This window comes from Peromyscus maniculatus, chromosome X (genome assembly GCF_049852395.1).
Source record: "Peromyscus maniculatus bairdii isolate BWxNUB_F1_BW_parent chromosome X, HU_Pman_BW_mat_3.1, whole genome shotgun sequence".
NCBI lineage: Eukaryota > Metazoa > Chordata > Mammalia > Rodentia > Cricetidae > Peromyscus > Peromyscus maniculatus.
Window position 1 is genome coordinate 125,510,337 of NC_134875.1, and position 12,346 is coordinate 125,522,682.

At 41.1% G+C, this 12,346-nt stretch overlaps 1 long non-coding RNA gene across 1 annotated transcript; it reads right to left on the reverse strand.

The window, feature by feature from the left end:
• Nucleotides 1-1,489: 1,489 nt before the first annotated feature.
• Nucleotides 1,490-3,225, reverse strand: LOC143270925 (uncharacterized). Its single transcript, XR_013048131.1, has 2 exons — nt 2,172-3,225; nt 1,490-1,915 (listed from the first exon to the last, which is right to left on the reverse strand). It is a non-coding gene; the product is annotated as an uncharacterized LOC143270925 (long non-coding RNA).
• Between the last annotated feature and the right edge of the window lie 9,121 nt (nt 3,226-12,346).

Sequence of the window (12,346 nt, forward strand, 5' to 3'; positions counted from 1 at the left end):
AGCACTGCCTCAGCCAGCCCACCCAATATAACCTGCAGCAAGGAGTGGGGCCAGTTCTCTTGCTCTCCAACCCACAGGTCTAACTCTCTCACGCTCATACCACCAGGGCCAGCTCCAATGTTCACTGTCTTGCCCAGGCTAGGAACAGCTCTCTCTCTCTCTCTCTCTCTCTCTCTCTCTCTCTCTCTCTCTCTCTCTCTCTCCCTCCCTCCCTCCCTCCCTCCCTCCCTCCCTCCCTCCTTCCCTCCCTCTCTATCTCTGTCTCCCTCTGTGTGTCTCTCCATCTCTCTCTCTCTCTCTCTCTCTCTCTCTCTCTCTCTCTCTCAATTGCTGTAGGGGGCATGAACGGGGGCAAGATCAGCTTTCCTGCTCTCAAGTGCTGGCTCATCTGCGTCCCCAACAACAGGGTCAGCTCTAGTGTGCTATCCTGGCAGGATGAAGGATCAGCTCTCCTCTGTGCTGCAGCTGGTAAGGGGCAGGGCTAATTCTCCAACTCTTGTGACTCTGGGGCCAGCTCTCCTGCCTGTTGCAAGTAGCAAGGGGTAGAAGGGAGAGGGCATCTTTTCCTCACCCATGCCACCATATGGCAGATGGGGGGGTGTCAACTCTGCTGTTCTCAGGCTGACAGAGCTGACTCACCTGCATCTCTGACAACAGGGTCAATTCTTGTGTGCTACCCAGGTGAGGTGCATGCCCATGACGTGGGGTATGGCCATCTTTCCTGATTGCAGCAAGGGAGGCCAGCTTTCCCGCTGCAGCATCTACTGGGGAGCAAGGTCAGTTATCCCAGGGTCAGTGAGGAGCAGGACCCGTTCAGCACAGCCCTAGGATTTCAACACATTTGATTCCTATGACCCTCTGTGTTAACACGGGCCATGGACATCAACACAGACCCTCAGCCATAGCAAGAACATGTACCCACACATGGCTCTTGGCAGCAGCTGGAGCCTGGCCATCACCATGGCCCTGGGGACAGCACAGGCCACCAAGATGGGTATAGCCCTGGTATCAGCATGGCCCTTAGACACCAACTTGGTCTTATGTGGCTGACCAGACCCCAGGCATTTGCATGGACCTCAGTGGTAATGGGGGCCATAGATATCAACTCAGTCCCTGACTGCAAGACCCTAACTGCAAGACCATGTACCCAGAAATGCCCCTTGGCAGCAGTCCTGGCCAGATGACACCATGGCTCCAGGTAACAGTGCAGTTCACTCAGATCAGCATGGCCCCAGTGGCAGCACAGCTTCTAGACACTTACATGACCACAGGTGGTGGCCTAAACCCCAGGCATCCCTATGTCCTCTGGTGGCAACATGGGCATGGACATCAACACAGACCCTGGCTGTGGCAGGAACATGGACCAAGAAACGGTCCTTGGCACCAGCCTGGACCCAGATGTCACTATTGTTGGTTAAGTGGCAGCACTCATGACATGCTGACGGAGGAGAGTGCTGGAGGAGAGTGCTGGAAGAGTCACAAGCCATGGTTACATTTCTAGAGCTTTATTGGGAGAGAAAGAGAGAGAGAGAGAGAGAGAGAGAGAGAGAGAGAGAGAGAGAGAGAGACCGCATGGAGAGGGGGGGAGAATACAGAAGGAAGGAGTGTGGAAAGAGAGCACACAGAGGGCACGCCCACTTTTTAGTCTGGGATGCTGTCTCAGGCTGGTAACATAATTAAGGACAGAATCCTTACATCCCAGATTTTCACTTACTGTAAAAAAAAAAGCAGGTGGATGGGAATAGGGGTGTCATTTCTCTCAAAAGCTGCTTCCAGCTGACTATTGGACATCAGTTGGCTCTTGGGGGAGTCTTCTGAGGTAGACAGGCATTGTGGGAAACTCTCTGCCATCCATTTGCTCTGGAGACATGTATCCCTCTTGGCTAAGGCTGGGAACCTTCTGTCTGACAAGATTCTAGTGACATAGAAAAAAAGTTTAGAGAGAAAAGAATCATTATTATATGTTGGTAGATGCAGCCTTTGTCCAGATGGATTTTGAAACATGTTAAACTTTATTAGAGACAGATTATTTTAAAGCACCTGTTTCCTTTACTAGTTCAGCATCCAGGAGACAGGTGATCAATTGTTAAAAGCATCTCACAGTAATAGATGTTTACATTAAAGTCTTTTTTGTAGTGCCCAGATGCTTTTGGGTCTGGGGGTGTAAATACCTGTTAGCTGTTATAGTTTCTTGATGATCTCTGGACTCTGGTTCTGTGGTGGTCCTGTATCATTGGCTGAACAGTGAATTAGAACAGGGAACTGGAAAGAGAAAGGCTTGTGGCATATGAGAATTTATTTTTATTTTTTATTTTTGGAATTAGGGACAAGGCAAAGATCAGGGCCCTGTCGGTATGCCCATGAGAAATACAGGCAATAGATCTGGAGTGAGACAATGAGCTCTTGTCTTAGCTGGAAATCTTTTTTCATTAAGTAACTCTGAAAGCGCAGTTAAATCTGGTGAGGTGGGTAAGGCTGTCCTCTGTACCCGACAATAGAGAAAGGAGAGGTGACATTGCAAAACTCCCAGGACTGAGTCAGTGGTTCTGGTGTCCAGAAGGAAAGAAAAGGATCACTTCCTTGCTGCGTTCTGGGTTCCCTGTCATGTCTGTAGCCAAGCCTAGGTCTGCTAGAGGTCTTAGCTTGATGTATCCATGCATCTTGGTGCCTGGGGGCAGTCAGCTAACTGGTTGACTTTCTAGGTGGCACTTTTAACAAGGCTGTTGATGGCCTGGCAGGGCATTTGCTAGCCCATGGCCTTTTTCCTCACTTAAAAAAGGAACCCACCCAACAGTTTTTGGGAGTCAGCACTTGGCAGTTTTGTTTTCGGGCTTTTCTCTCTTCCCTGGCACACCTTAAATGCCACAGATGACTCTCTTGCGTATGGGGTCAGGAGCCTTGCTCTCTAGATGCTTAAGTTTTAGTTGGCGAGGTCTGGGGAACAAGAGACAGATTTTACTCCATGTCGTGAATTTTTTTTTTCTGCTGATTGATGGCTTAAGGACAGATTTTGGAAGATCTGCCAGGAGGCAGACTATAAACCCATCCTTTTGGAAGACTTGTCTGAGGCTATAAGCTGATTTTTGGCTTAAGAGCCATCCTGACTACTGTAAATTTATTTGTATGGATCTTAGTTGCTTTCAGATCCGTCTCTGTCTCCCAAGGCAGTTTGAGAATGAATGGGTGGAGTTAAGGTGGGTTAGGGCTAAAGTCAGTAGAAGCCACCCAAGCCTGCCCATTGGAGCCCGCCCACTGCCGGTGGAAGTCAGGCAGCAAAGGTTGCATGTGGCAGAAGCAGAAATGGGGAGGGAGAAGGGTTGAGAGCTTTAGCAGAAAGCTTGGGGATAAAGTAACTCTTATTTGCCCATTCATGGGCAGAAGTTCCTGTGATGCTGTCATGCAGCCAGGTTTACTGGTACCTGCCCCCTATCTGCCAATGTAAGTGGTAAATGTATCCGCCCCTTTGTCCCATGGCTGCAACCAAGAGAAAATTAAAGAATTAAAATAATAAACTGGGATCAGACTCCAATCTTGGGCATCCCTGAGGAGTGAAGAGAGATCGATGAATCAGTTCATTACCCATCCTCTTCATCAAGGGATGGGAAGGGCTGTAGCTGTGCTGCAGTTGGTTCACGGTAGACCCAAGACAGTGTTTACCCCCTCGTCAGGAGCGAAAATGTGCCATTGCCAGCACAGCCCAAGGACAACCACCAGGGTGCCTGTCACAAAGAATATAGCTCAGACTACAGCAGCAAGAATTGTGGACTCACTGTGGTGAAGAATCATGGTGGTAGCAGTAATGGTAGCTGTGTAGGGGTCCAGCGGAGGTGAGGGATGTGCACACATTTGTGGTCTCACGGTCTCACTAGGTGGGGGAGGAGGCAGCAAGGGGCAGCGGTCACAGCAGGTCCTCGGTGGTCTATCGGCATCTGAATGGTACCAAATGTTGGTTAAACAGTGGTGCTTGTGGCTGGCCACTGCCTGAGGTGGCCATGCTGACAGAGGAGAGTGTTGGAAGAGTCACAAGCTATGGTTACCTTTCTAGAGCTTTATTGGGAGAGAGAGAGAGAGAGAGAGAGAGAGAGAGAGAGAGAGAGAGAGAGAGAGAGAGAGAGAGAGAGACGTGGAGGGGGAGAATATGGAAGGAAGGAGTGTGAGTACACAGAAGGCACGCCTGCTTTTTAGGCTGGTATGCTGTTGAAGGCAGGTGACATAATTAAGGACACAATCCTTACAACCATGGCCCCAGGTGGCAGCACAGGCCACTTAGATCAGCAGGGTGCCCATGGCAGCATGGCCCTCAGACACCAACCTGGCTCCAGGTGGCTGCCCAGACCACAGACCTCTGAATGGCTCTCAGTGGCAACAGGAGCCACAGACATCACGTCACGCCCCCTCATCTGCTTCACGTCCTCGGACAGATTGTCCCTTGGCTTTAGCCCAGGCCCAAAATGACCCTGGACTCAGGAGGCTAGCAGGCCATTCACATTAGCCTGTTCCTTACCACCTTTACCTCTCACCACAATAATGTTTGACTCACCCACTCACCACAATGGTATCTGACTGCCTGGCAACATAGTTGCCTGCCAGCACTTGGTTGAGTTCTGCCCCCACCAGCCTTATTGAATGGTGTGGAGCTGTTGCTGTCTCTGTTTTGAGGCCCTAGGCTAGAGTCCCCAGATGGCATTGGTTTGCCTTTCTTAAAACCTAGACTATAAGCTAAATGCTAAATTCTGTGACTCAACCAGACCTCCTGTTTTGTAAATTGATCCCATTAACTAGATAGTTTCTAAATTTCCACTTTAACCTGAAATGGCTTGCATAAAGGGAAGATACAACCTTTAGTGATGAAAAACTAACACTGGAACAAAGTCCTTATAACAGCCATAAAGTGTGTCCTTGACAATGGTGCAAAACAATGTGTTTGGATCCATTGTGGTTCCCTTTCAAAATAATTGGAATAAATTAGAATCATCTCCCTCCAAATAAATGAAATATTTAATGCATGCAGATGATAAAATTAGGACTGTGGTGATATATTGTGTCCTCCAATATATTGTGCACCCTAATAGACTTCTATTGTTCTATGTAGTCAGCAGACTTGGTGAGTCAATAAGATATCTTAAAGGGAGAAATTAGTTAAAAGAGAAATTTTTCCCACATTAAAAAATGGGCAACATTTTTTAAAATGGAGGGAATTTGGTCTCTGTTTGATAACACATTAAGTAGTCTGAAAATGGAACAATTAAATGAGAGGATAATTAATGTTGATGGGATTTACATAATGTCAATTATGAATATTATTTCTCTGATCAATTTTATTTTAGTGTTAAAAAGTTTGGTTAAGTTGAGTGCCAAGATAAAAGTTTTAGAAAAACTTCTTAAAACAAATTATAGATAAATTCAGACCCAGACAGAAGAATTTAAAGGTGAACCTATCTCAGCATTGAATTATATGATTACAGAGAAACAGCCTAAGGTTTTCAGACAGTAAATATTAATCTACCTAGTAACCTTACAGGAACAGCCAAATGCCCCAGGCTGTGTATGCTGTGTATAAGCTAACTGGACTCCAGTGGAAATGTCAGATTTGAGGAGATCTAAAGAAGCTATACTCTCATATGGTATGCATTCTCCATTTGTAAAGCAGTTGTTAAACTCATGGTCAACTTGTAATAGAATTATCCCTCAGGGATGGAAAGATTTGGTTACAGCTATCCTGGAGGCTGGTTCACAGGTACAATGGATGACCTGGTGGAAACAGGAGGCAAAGACTATAGAACAATGATGAAAGGCTAGAGGTATTGAAATTTCCCAAAATCAGCTTCTTGGAGAAGGTAATTATGCTGATATACAAAAACAATCTTTATATGATGACCATACCCCAATTCTATGCCACATGGAAGCCATGAATGCCTGGGACAGAATTGAAGAAATAGGGAAGAAAATTGGGTCATTTACCAAAGTTATTAGGGCTCAAAAGAAAACTTCATGGATTTTTTAAAGTTTATTTTATTTTATTTTAAAAATTTATTTATTATGCATACAGTGTTCTGTCTGCATGTATGCCTGTACACCAGAAGAAGGCAACAGATCTCATTATAGATGGTTGTGAGCCATCATGTTGTTTCTGGGAATTGAACTCAGGTGCTCTGGAAGAGCAGCCAATGCTCTTAACCTCTGAGCTATCTCTCCATCCCCTTTCATGGATTTCTTACAAAGGCTGTCTTCAGCAGTAAATAGAATGATCCCAATATCAGAAGCTAGACAGATAATAATTGAATCTCTAGCTTTCTAAAGTGCCAAAAGCAGTGTGCAAAAGGGTAAATAGGCCATTAAAGGCAAGATCAGCACCCTTGGAGGATTGGATCAGAGATACAATTAATATTGAATCTCATGACCATAATGTGATGTGAATAGGAGAGGTGATTTCAAGAGGTTTGAAGAAAAATAATAATGTCAGATTCTTTAATTGCAGTAAACAATGCCACCTAAAAAGGGACTGTAAATAGGCATTCCTAGAAATAATGTTTCTTCAAAGAACAATGGCAACAGAACATACCTCCTTCTAGATTATGTAGAACATGTGGTGAAGGCAAACATTGGACTAACAAATGTAGATCAACAAGGGACAGACAAGGTAATCCTCTCCCTTTGTCATTGGGAAACTCACTGAGGGGACTCTCACAGGCCCCCATGGCAAATTCAGTTCAGTCCTTTCCTGTCATTGTAGAAGAAACTCATTCTCAGAGCAACTAAATAACCAAATGCCTGTTGTAATAAACCATACTGCTCGGGGTGATAGAACAGCTATAGCAGAGAGAAGAGAAAATTCAGGAGAAACCATAAAGTGAATTTTTTGGCAAACTTCTATAAATGAACAAAGATCAAAATTAAAAAATGAGTAAATGACATTCTCTTGGAAGGTTTGGTAGACATAGGTGCAGATGTCAGAATAATTGCAACAGAATTTTAGTATCCAAAATGACCTCTTCAGGAGGTAAATGTTCAGCTGTCAGGGAGTGGAACATTATCTCAAGTGAAACAGAGCACAAAATTGGTCAAAATGTATATAGGGCCAGAAGGACAAAGAGGAAAATTAAAGCCATTTGTGGCTAATATAGCAATAAATTTATGGGACCGTGATCTATTACAACAATAGAATACCAAGATTAACATACCTCTAACCTAAGAAACAAACCATAAACTAACACATGTTTCTGAGAGAGTATTAGAAGATATTAGAAAGAACAGTCACCAGCCGTCCAGATTGTACAAGAACAGGGCACAACAGTTGCTGATTTTTCAAAGACACCAACAGCTCTATCTTTAAAATGGTTAACAGACAAGCATGTATGGGTTCAGCAATGGCCTTTAACAACAGAGAAACTGCAGGCCTTGGAAGAGATGGTACAAGAGCAGTTAAATGCTCAGCATATTAAAGAATCAACCAGCCCTTGGAATTCTCCTGTATTTGTTATTAAAAAGAAAACAGGTAAATGGAGAGTGGTAACAGACCTAAGAGCAATTAACAATGTAATTCAGCCAATCAGCTCTCTACAATCTGGAATTCCTTTGCCTACTCTGTTACCTAATAGATGGCCTCTTATACTTACCAATTTAAAAGACTGTTTCTTCTCAAAACCCTTACAAGAAAAGGACCCAGAAAGATTTGCCTTCATGGTGCCTACTTATAAAAATTCCCAGCCAGTTAAGAGATATCAATGTAAGGTTCTTTCACAGGGAATGTTAGATAGCCCAACCTTATGTCAATATTTTGTACAACAGCTGTTGGAAGTAACATGTAAACAATTTCCTAAATCTACAATTTATCATTACATGGACAATATTTTACTAGCTGTTTCAAATGCAGATACCTTAGAAAGAATGTTTGAAGAAGTAAAGAAAAATTTGCCTTGTTGGGGATTGCAAATTTCTCCTGAAAAGATACAAATAGGAGATTCTATTAATTATTTAGGATATAAAATAGGTCTATGAAAAATTAGACCCCAAAAGGTACAAATTAGGAGAGATCAATTATAGACTCTTGATGACTTTCAAAGATTATTCGGAGACATTTCCCATTTATGGACTGTTGTTGGGATAAAAAATGATGAACTGAGTAATTTGTTCAAAACTTTAGATGGTGACAAGGACTTAATAGTCCAAGAGAATTGTCAGCTGAAGCTGAGGGAGAATTGACCTTTGTGGAAAAGAAAATACAGGATGCATGTGTGGATTGTGTGGATCCAAAGCTTGATTGCATTTTGGTTATTTTACTGTATAAGCATTCTCCTACAGGAATTTTAATGTAGAGGGAATATATTATATTAGAGTAGATATTTCTCCCAAATAAACAGAATAAAAAATAAAACACTTATGTGGAAAAAATCTCTGACTTGATTTTAAAAGGAAAATTGAGAGTTTGTCAATTAGCAGGAACAGACCCAGCAGGAATTGTAGTACCTTTAATTAAGGATGACGTTGACAAATTATGGGCAGAAAGTGAACCTATCCAAAGAGCTTGCAGTAATTTTTTTTGGAGAGAAAATATCCCCAAAGAAATAAAATTAAACATATAAAGAGAGCTGATTGGATTTTGCCTTGCATTGTATGAGAAACACCAATATCTGGAGCACCTACAATTTATACAGACATAAGCAAACAAGGAAAGGCAGGTTACAAATCAGAAAATTTAAGTAAAGTGGTTCAAAGTCCTTACAATTTGGTTCAAAAATCAAAATTGTATGCTTTTCTGATGGTATCAACGGATTTTTTTCAGAACCTCTCAACATAGTTACTGATTCTCAGTGTGCTGAAAGAGTGGTCTTACATGTTGAGACTGCAGAATTTATCTCTGATGAGTCAGAATTAACTTTGTTATTTATTCAGTTACAAGATGTAATTAGGAATAGGAATCATCCCTTATATATAACTCACATCTAATCCCATACAGGTCTGTCAGGCCCTCTAGCACAAGGTAATGATGAGATTAATAAACTATTGTTAGGAAATGTGCTGAAGGCCTCAGAATTTCATTAAAAATGTCATGTCAATAGTAGGGGTTTAAAAAAGGATTTTTCTATAACCTGGCAACAAGCCAAGAAAATTACAAGGAAATGTCCTACTTGTTCTTTTTACAACCAGACTCCACTACCAGCAGGATATAACCCAAAGGGTAGGAATATGTTTCACTTTGCAGAATTTGGAAAACTGAAATATGTACACCACACCATGAAACATATTCTGGATTTCAGTGGGCAGCTGCTCTGAGTTCTGAAAACGCTGATTCCGTAATTATGCATTTGCTAGAAGTTATAGCCATCACGGTTATATCTGCACAAATTAAAACTGACAATGCTCCAGCATATGTCTCTGTTAAAATGAAACAGTGTTTTGCTTATTACAATATAAAGCATATTACAGGTATACCACATAATTCTACAGGCTAAGTAGTCATAGAAAGATCAAATCAAACTCTAAAGGATATGCTAAATAAACAGAAAGGGGTAAAACAAAACACCAGAAACAGATTACATAATGCTCTGTTAACTTTGAATTTTCTCAATGTTAATGAGAACAGAACAACAGCTGTGGAGAGATATTGGATAATAGAAAAAAACTACGGAATTAAATCAGCCTATATACTTCAAAGATGTGCTGACCTCAACATGGAAATCAGGATATGTATTATGTTGGGGATGAGGTTTTGCCTTTGTTTCTACAGGAAAAGAAAAGCTATCATCAAAATTGATAAAGGTTCGACATGAACAAGAGATAACTCTTTTTTTTTTGTTTTGTTTTGTTTTTGTTTTTGTTTTTGTTTTTCGAGACAGGGTTTTTCTGTGTAGCTTTGCACCTTTCATGGAACTCACTTTGTAGACCAGTCTGGCCTCGAACTCACAGAGATCTGCCTGCCTCTGCCTCCCGAGTGCTGGGATTAAAGGCGTGTGCCACCACTGCCCGGCGAGATATCTCTTAATTTGAAGAGGTGATAGTTCATCAACCAGCATGACCATCCAATTTAAATTAACTTATAACACTAACAAATGCTTGCATTTAATCAGATATAACTTGTCAAAAGGGTACCTCCCCAAAGTTATGGTTGGGGAAGGGTTTTGTTTTTGACTTTCAGGAAAATGAGGTCTAAGGAATTTGAAGAACACTAGACAAATGAGACTTCTGAAGAAAAATGACAAATCATCTAGAAAAAAATGTCCCAAGAAAATGAGTAAATTGCCCTTTTGGTACAGCACATACAAAATTTCATAAGTCTTCCTAAATGTTTGTTTCTGCTCTTCTCTATAGACACTTAACACAAATGGTCTTTATGTAGTCCCAGTTCAACTAAAAATTAAAGCTAGCTTTGGAGTTGAAGCATGGCACTCTCCTTCTCTAAACCCAAGCATGCTTATTAAATGGAAAATCCAAAATCTCTATCATGTCAGAAGAGCCACCTGATATGGGACAGAGGAAAAACCAAAATTAAGGGACTATTCTATTGCCACTATTCTCAATTCTTGGATCTATTTTGACTCTTTAAAACATTTCTTAAGGTATTTTATATCAAAATTTGTAATATATATATTAAACTTTTGTTGCCATATTAATGGTCATATAGAGTACTAACTAATTCTAGAAAAAAAGGCTTCATCTAGCTGCCTGTACATGTTTTCATGTTTGAGTCTCAGTCAGTTTTATGCAGGGAATCATGACCATGCTGAACAGCAAATTTGAAGTCTCCAAAAAGATGATGGAGCTCCAAAAAGATGATTTCATCAGGATGATGTTAATATCACTAAGCTGACAAACATCACCCAAAGATCAGCTTTGGACTACAAACTGCTCAGGACAGTTTCAAGATGGCTAGCTGAGATGATACAGCCTCATAGACTATTGTGCAACGACTTGAGATAATCACTGTACTTTCAAATTTTACAGAGACTGGACAACAAATAATACAGCTACCTCTCTCAGGATTTGACAATTAGCCCAAAATTTTTCTTTTCAGGATCCCCTAAAGATGCCTTCACCCTCAGACAGAAGGAAGTAATTTTAAGAACATGATGCCCACATTCCCAAGATGACCCGTCCAGCAGGCCAGGTTATTCGCAGGTCTCAAGGAGGGGACACCTAGAATCAATGGGGGCGAGAGGGAAAGGAGACCAAGTTCGTGAAGAAAGACAGAGTCAGTCTGAGTTGCGTCAAGGTCTCGTTTATTGTTTGGGGCTTGAGGCTTAAAAGCAGGGCTTCAGGCAGGGAGGGGGAGCAGGGGTTTCAGGCAGGGAGGGGGAGCAGGGGTAGAGAGGGGAGGAGAATGGAAAATTCTTGAGGTCGCTTTGGTCCCTGGCCTTGCAGGTGGCTGATAAGCACCCGTCCAGGAAGTTTATCTAAAGCACGCCTCATGGTTATGGCTAGAGCATCTTGTCTTTTTCAAGGCCTGCTGGAGCAAGAGAAAACTTATACAAAGTTCAAGACACAGTTTGCCCAGTTGCCCAAGGTTGGTCTCCAACACCAAGAGATGGGGTGGGTGGTTTTTGGTCTTTTAATGGGTTTTGGATAATTGTCAATGTTTAGGATGGTTGGTTACAAGTTGTTAATTGTTAATGGTCAAGAAAAAAAGGTTTAACAAAGGAAATCAGATTCAGGGTTCTTGTTTGAAAAAAAGAGAGAATATGGATATAGTAAGATAAAAAGGTAGATTATTGAATCTACTTTTAGAAGGCAACTATTGATTGTAAATATTTTACATTGGATGTAAAATATTGTATTTTTGTATATTATATACAAATTATGTATATTGCTACAAATTAGAGATTGATTTATATAGATATAATATGATAAAAAGTACATACATAATTGAATCTACTTTAGGAAGGCAACTACTAATTTTAAATATTTTATATTGGAATGGATGTTTGTATATTGTATACAAATTTTGTGTATTGATACAAATTTGAGATTGATTTTGTTAGAATATATTGTACATATATTTCTAATCTTGTTCAAGGTATTGTATCTATACAGTTCATTTAACAATGTAATACAATTTGCTAATCCTTAAAAGTTATTATCACCAACTAGGATACAAAGAAATGTAAGTTAGTAGTTAGTCATTACAATCGAACTTGTAGTCATATTATGTATGTTTTCAAGGTCAATCAGAGATATATTTTAGATAGACAGGTCATTTTCAGACAGTGCAAAGATCTATAGAACACTGCATTTAAGATGATTCAATAACATAGATTTTTTTTCTTCTTTTATTGACATGAGACATGTCTGCTCTTGGCAGCACCAATCTACTTCAGAGAAGATTATGGGCATGGCAAAAGTTAGCCACTGG